Source organism: Cynoglossus semilaevis, chromosome Z (genome assembly GCF_000523025.1).
Source record: "Cynoglossus semilaevis isolate Cse_v1.0 chromosome Z, Cse_v1.0, whole genome shotgun sequence".
NCBI classification, from domain to species: Eukaryota; Metazoa; Chordata; class Actinopteri; order Pleuronectiformes; family Cynoglossidae; genus Cynoglossus; species Cynoglossus semilaevis.
In genome coordinates, this window is record NC_024328.1 from 18,188,201 (window position 1) to 18,195,205 (window position 7,005).

Consider the following 7,005-nt stretch of genomic DNA (forward strand, 5'->3'; position numbering starts at 1 on the left):
GAATGGCAGTAACTGCTTCCATTACTGTTGAGAATGGCCGAACTCCCAGAGCCCCCTCCAGAAAACGCTGTCATTACACATCTATTGTAGGGTCTGAGAGGGAGCTGTAAGTACGACAGACTTATGGCTGTGTTAGAGTGACTGGATGGTCTCCTCTGGCTCTATGGAGGAAGAGGAGGGACGTTGACACGGAAGCATAGGCAGATGGAGTGATAGAGATGGAGGATGAGGATTAATCGAACACCCCAATATCCCTGCCACAGCCACCACCACCGTGTAAGCACCCCCTCCCCCGCCCCGTCCCTTACTCCTGATATGCTTGTGAGTAGAGTGCAGGCTGGGGGGTGAGTGGGGTTATTTGGTGCTATTTTTACAAGAAACGGGTTGATTTGTCTTAGGCCATTACCGTCTATTACAGCTGCGAGTCTTGGGGAAAAGGTGGGAAGCGGCAGACGCTGGCATTCTGCCTAAAGAGAAATCAATGAAACAAATTAATCCTTCGCAGGCAGCAGTGACACAGTAATCCATCATTCAGGGGGTGCTTTTATACACAGAATCAAGGAGCGAGGCAGAGAGGAGGTGGAGGCATTGGGGGTCGGGGGACAGGGTTGGTGGGTGATGTCGATTGGGGGGAGGAGGGGGAGACGGTGCCAAAGCCCAAGGGACAAGGGAAGACATCTATGCTATAGTAACACTGGGGTAACGGTGGGTGGTGTCAGGGAATCAAGTGGCTCAACTGCTCCATGACCATGGACATGGCTACATGCACTGAGCTACTGACCTGAGATGATGAGAGTTTAAAACAAATGTGAATTAGCCTTTATTTATTTATTTATTTTGTTCTTTCAAATGTAAGTTCATGATATCATTTTAAACAAAAAAATAAAAATAAAAAAAACTCTTTTGTTGCATGCTAGCTGCAACCCAGATAAGGGCGAGGACCTGAAGAAATGCTTCCTTGAATACAGGACATTTTAAGAGGCATTCATATTTGTAGCTCAAACTGTGACCACTATATAGATATAAAACTCACCTGTTCTGAGTCAGTATGATGATTCCTTTGTTATAGTTTGTTTAACTTGATAGCAAGCCAGTAATGGAAAAATATTCAGGGAAATGCATATATTGAGCCTGAAATATAATAAATATCTAATGATAATAATGACAATAATCATGATCCTAATGATAAAGGTACAGTATTTATTTTTAACTAAACCATTGCTGCTTGTGTTTAATGTATTGAAATATTGTAGGGCATAACAGCTTCTTCTTCTTCTTCACTGTGTTCTTTCCCAGAGTAACTCAGTGCAGACCTGATGGGACAGAGTGATGGGAAAGGAGACTTTGTTGAAGACAGTCGGGTCATTGTGCACTGCACGGACATTTCTGTGATGTGAAAAAGAAAATGAGTTACACTGATCCAGAGAAAGAAGGAGAACACAGTTGCAGAGACTCATGATACAGCAAAGATCCCACACTGTGCATAACATTCCTAGCTGTGACTTACATTGTGCATCATCATAGCCGCAGACCACGGTCCAGTTGTCCCCCACCTACAGACATAAAAGGAGCTCAATGCCCTGTGGACAGAGAGGACGGACTACAGTGAAGCACATTTTTACTACTCACAGCAGAGAGCTATGCACATGCACCATGTTTTACCAGCAATGCACGGCCAATTTGAGCTCACATCTGCCCATGTGACTCTGTCATGTGATCCGAAACAGTCCTGTCCATGCCAGTATCCTTATAAAGCAGCCGTTCCCTCCAGTGAATCACAAAATAGGCAACATCAAATGATATCACAGTTCAGCTAGGAGTGAAAAGGGAGAAGAAACACGCATGCACAGAAGTATTGGAAATGACATGTTTTTATTAAGATCTCTGCTGTATTGCATTGACTGTTAGTCATGTTACATCATTATGAAAGCAAGTTCAAGAGCACTATCCTCTCCGTGTTACTGTATCAGCCGGTTTGTTGGCCTGCGGGCTCCTTTGTGGCACTGTGGCTGTTGCACTGACATTCATTGATAGTGACTGTGTGTGTTTTTACAGCAGTGACTTGAAGCTAGAGCCCTGATTGAGGGTGGTGATGCTTAGGAAGCTTGGGCCAGTGCACAGAGGGGGGTGGGGGGTTAATGCAGAAACACAACATCCAGAACCATTATTTTTGGTCTCCTTGTAATAGGTGGTGCCACTTACCTTAACCAGTTTCTAAAAGAGGAATACCAATAGCTCCCCTTTTCCCCCTAGAGACACAGGTGGCAGCATTCTGTGGAATGGCATGTTAGAAAATCAGAGAAAATAGCAAGTGGAGAATAAAGGGAAGGGTGGGAGTGAGTGTGCTGGGAGGAGAGGGAAGGGAGGGGCAGTGGAGAGGAAGGGTGAAGGGAGCAAGAGTGGACAGAGAGCAGAGAGGAGGCCAGTAGGGAGGGAGGAGAGGGGGGAGTAGTGAAAGGATGGAAAACTGTGGGGATATTGCAGCTGCACGGCTGGTGTGAGGGAGGCAGAGTGAGAAATGTTGCCGGAAATGCTGGAGCCAGCAGCATGTGCAAAAAAACCACACTGCAACATTTCTCATCCTTGACATCACTGACAAGCTTTCCAAACAGGCGCAATGTGCTTTCAAACTACAAGCTTGTAATATCCAAACCCTCAACACAGCCTCTGCTCTCTGATCCACTCTTTTTGTTTTCTCTCCTTCTGTAAACAAGGACACATGTCATGGATGTAACTTTTAACCAGTAGCCATAATTCTTAATTTCAGCGGCTTGTGATTAAGGGCTGTCACAGCAAAGACCAATTAAAAACATGTTTGTGTGCAGTGTTAACTTTCTCTGAAAATAAGTCATGGAAGAGACACTGGGAGAGGAGTGCAAAGGGGTGAGGAATGACGGATATGAGGAGAAGGAAGGAGGAGGACAGAAGATTGTTGTGGAATGTTTGCCGTTCTGGCCAGAACTCGACCATCTCATTTGTCAGGGCTTGACCCCAACTCTGGGGTCAGAGGTCAAAAGGAACATCTGAGAGAAACTGACTCTGCTATCGCGCACACACAGACTAGTAAACAGACAGACGGACGTGTGAGTGTCTCCCCTCTCCTCTCCTTCAGCACTCGCTCACACATGATTTGATCTTGTGCACGGTACATCTGTGTATATCATCACGAATATCAATCCCAGTCAGTTGTTTTATTAATGCTGAGTGTTATGTTGACCTGCAGCCATGAAAGGAGTCACTGCCAGTTTCCCAAACAGCACTCTACGGTCTTTCTCAAAGAGAGAAGTAAGAGTAATTCAAAAAGAATGTGAATCCAAGGATGCTTGAATTCATTTCCCTGTTTAAAAAGAAATCCAAACATATCTAAATGCAGTGTGGTACAATTTTAGTTAGCTAAAAATGTCCATTCACTTCCTTTTTTTTAAATGTTTTTTTACTTTATAAGTGTTAGGGCTATGGAAATGAAAAAATGTATTTCACCTACAGTTATAAAATTACACATCAAGCTTTAACCCAGTATAGGCTGCAGTGTAAGTACGTCACCAGAGCGCATACTTCAAAACAATCTCCCCACATATGAACAAAAACTTTGTGCAAAACAGGAACACTAACCCAATAACAAAGTATAGCAAGTAACATCTGTGTCGATTTAAAACACAATTTCACTTAAACACTCTGCCTCGAAGAATGCTGGGAAGCCCAGATCTAAAAGTGTGGAAAACCTAAAACATAACATTTAATATAAAATATAAAAATATATAAACACAGAAAACTTATTGTAAAATAATATGTTTTTTTAAGTTATGTAAATGTTTTACCTTAATAAAAATGAAAGTGTGATGTAACTTATCATATACGCTGAACATTTTCAGTGATCTGATAAACTTAAAATACTAAATTTAGACTAGGCAAAGATACGTGCTGATAAACTAAAATATCCTGTAATAATCTCTGATTACTTCTATTGTGAGCATATGACAAGTAAAGTGGTTAATATGGCTCCTGTCAGGACCCATGATCCCAACATTCATGCTAAGCAGCATTGTCATCATCTTTGTCCCTTATACCCACGCAACCATAAATTAAATCTCATCCTAGTGCCAGTCCTTGCACCTCACCAACACGTCCCACTGTGCCTCCGACCGCCTCTCCACTGTGTCACTGTTTCCTGCCTGTGGAGGAGACACACACAGCACAAAGTTAGCCCCTGTGCTACTGACTCACTTTCACAAACTTCCCTGCTTCAAGTTTCAAATTAAAGGGAGGAGGAAATCAGGTTGTGGACAATGTGGGTGGCCCACTTTGGAGACCGACATATTGAGTGGACACCTGCATATCACATTAAGGCATTAAGACGGTGGATAACAAAAGCTGCACCTTGCACGCTGAAAATGGTTCATTTAGTGATATACAGTAGTGGGGTTTGAAATATATATTTGTCATGCATTCAGTTCCCTACTCCCTGTCCTCTGCACCTCCTGGTTAGGAAACAAATTATTTATTCAGTTTGTTTGAAATGCAACCTTTTCCAACTTTATTCTCCCTCGAAAGGCTGCATTTAGCCTTTTGAGCTGCATCTCAAATCTTACACCTTTGTCATTCTTTGGCTGGACACATCAAACAGGTGTTGTGAATAATTTATCTTCAGAATTTCACATTGATAAGGTCACAATCTGGCAGGTCTGGACACTAAACACCGGCCCACCTCCACACGGTCTCTTCAATGTATTTTATACACACACACACGTGTCCACACACACTCACACCAGACACACTATTTTAGAAAAAATTACTGCTTAAAATATGGGAAAGATTTCAATTTTTATATTTTCCTATTTTTTGTGTTAATCATAAGAATAATATTTATGTTTATTTTTTTTACATGTTAACTTTATAATTGCATTTAATGAGAGGTGGTTTATTAGTAAGTGATATTTCACACAAATGCATTTTGATGTTATTTCACACTTCAGGGAGCGTTGGATGTGTCATGTGTACGGGCACTAGTCTGTACTTAATAATAGAAGCAAAATTATTTCAAAATTGCTAAATTTATTTTTTAAATGCTTTATAACTCATATTGTTTTGAAAAAAAACCTATGTAACTTTGTATTTTACCTATGTATTTTACCTGTAATTGTAACCATAGGATTTAAAACCCGACTCTTGATTTAAATAATACACAGTGAGGAGTTACATGCTGTCAAATATTTTAAATTGAAGTCACACATGTATCATTCATTATTAATTGTAACACCATCATATATAAATATAATCGACTTTTTTAACTCAGTATACAGGCAGTGGAGCTACGTATTGTGAACACCTTCAGTGTCATGTCTCTTCCCTCTAAAAGCTCACATTGGGAATTTCATCTCCACCTCTCAGTCGTAATAGTTGTTTAAAAAAATGTTTTTGCACTCTGGTGTGTCGGGGGCTAATCTCACTCTTTTGTCGCGGAGCTGTATTTCCACTGTGTGTGTTGTCGAATAATGTGAGGATGGGATGAAAGGTAATCTGCGTGCAGAATTCCTAAAGCTCCCTTATCCTTGTTGAATTTCTCAAGAATTCCACCTTTGCCCTCTGGTTTCCCTGAAATAAATTACTTTATGGGTGAGATGCCTTCGCCACACCATTTGTGCGCGTGTGCGAGAGCGAATGAGTGTGTGTATGTGTTTTGAAAACCTATTAAATAAATCTTTAAAACAAAACACTTTATTCCACGCGGACGCCGCATATTCCGTAACAACATCCGATCTCCTAAACACACAGGGAAAACAGATGCCACGTTATTCCACGGTATTTAAATGATGTCTAGTTGATCATGTATGATCACAGCTGATGCGTCACACACACTGACACAGCATTATATTCCTCAGCCTAAGCACCGGTCATGTGCAGTCAAACCCCCTCCGATAAAACATGTTCCCCTGTCATTTCATCTTCTGTTCTCTTCTGTTCTGCTTAGTTTACTCGGTGTTTGAATGAAGCTGCTGACTGATACATGTCAGGCTTCCGTTCATCCTTATGAAATATGTGTGTATGTGTGCGTGTGTGTCTATGTGTGTGTATGGCTGTGTATGTGTGTGTATGAAGCAGCTCCTTCTATATTTTCACTTTGGGTGTTTTCTCTTTTTGGTGTGCTGTAGAAATGACAGTGTTTGCACTGTGGAACCACCAGTGTTTGACTGCTAATGGATTTATAATCTCCGTCTCTGGGACCATCCAAAGTAATTAGCACCATAGACTGCGAAGAGATGATGGTTAGTGAGCAATAAAGCCAGTGCCCATAGCATAAACTGACAGTCCTTCTAACTTAACTCCAACCTCAAGCCCTAATTGGAAACGTCATTGCTGTTATTGTCTTCAATTATCGTGTGCGATGCAAGAGAAGAAGAAGAAGAAAAAAAACCTCGAAAGAGACTTTCATTCATTACGTCTACAAATGAAGGTTCTCAAATCCCTGGAGAGACTATGGCATATTAAAAGAATAATGAGGAAATAGCCTAAACAATAATACGATGGAAATTGTTTTAAATTCCTATACCATTTCACAATTAAAATGAATGTCAATGTATGCAAAATGATAACAATTATAGTGTGAAATGACATGAATGAAGTTATGAGTTTTATGATTTTTTTAAACGGATTTCTCCGCCTTTCTTCCCACATGTAAACTCTCCAGTTAAGAGACTGGGTTTAATAGGGGTTTATTCAGGGTTTCAGGGTTTAATAATTAATATATCCAGGCTATTTCCTGAAAACTCCTGTTGCCTGTTAAATGCCTCACAGTCCTTAATGGCTGCAGCCCTATGGCTCCACGATATTTCCCCTATTTCCCATGAATAGCCATTCCATTAACAGCGATTAGATGATGTCCATTCAAAGTTGCTGATCCATAGGAAAAAAAAACGCCAGCGGATAAAAGGCGATTTCAAGTGACCTCGTCCCTTTCACACCAAGCTGAGCCCCCAGAATAATTTGGGGATCAGATCTGGACAAATC

The 7,005-nt window shown here is 41.1% G+C and overlaps 1 long non-coding RNA gene across 2 annotated transcripts in view; it reads right to left on the bottom strand.

Annotated features, from left to right (window-relative positions):
• Positions 1-7,005, bottom strand: part of LOC103398214 (uncharacterized) — an 11,571-nt gene that overhangs the window by 3,194 nt on the left and 1,372 nt on the right. The window contains exons 2-5 of one of the 2 annotated variants that reach the window (XR_003048910.1): positions 1,663-4,172; positions 1,508-1,580; positions 1,314-1,386; positions 1-467 (exon numbers count right to left, since the gene is read on the bottom strand). The exon at positions 1-467 is cut by the window's left edge and continues 3,194 nt beyond it. This is a non-coding gene — a long non-coding RNA (uncharacterized LOC103398214). The other variant, XR_523483.3, reaches the window with a different exon arrangement.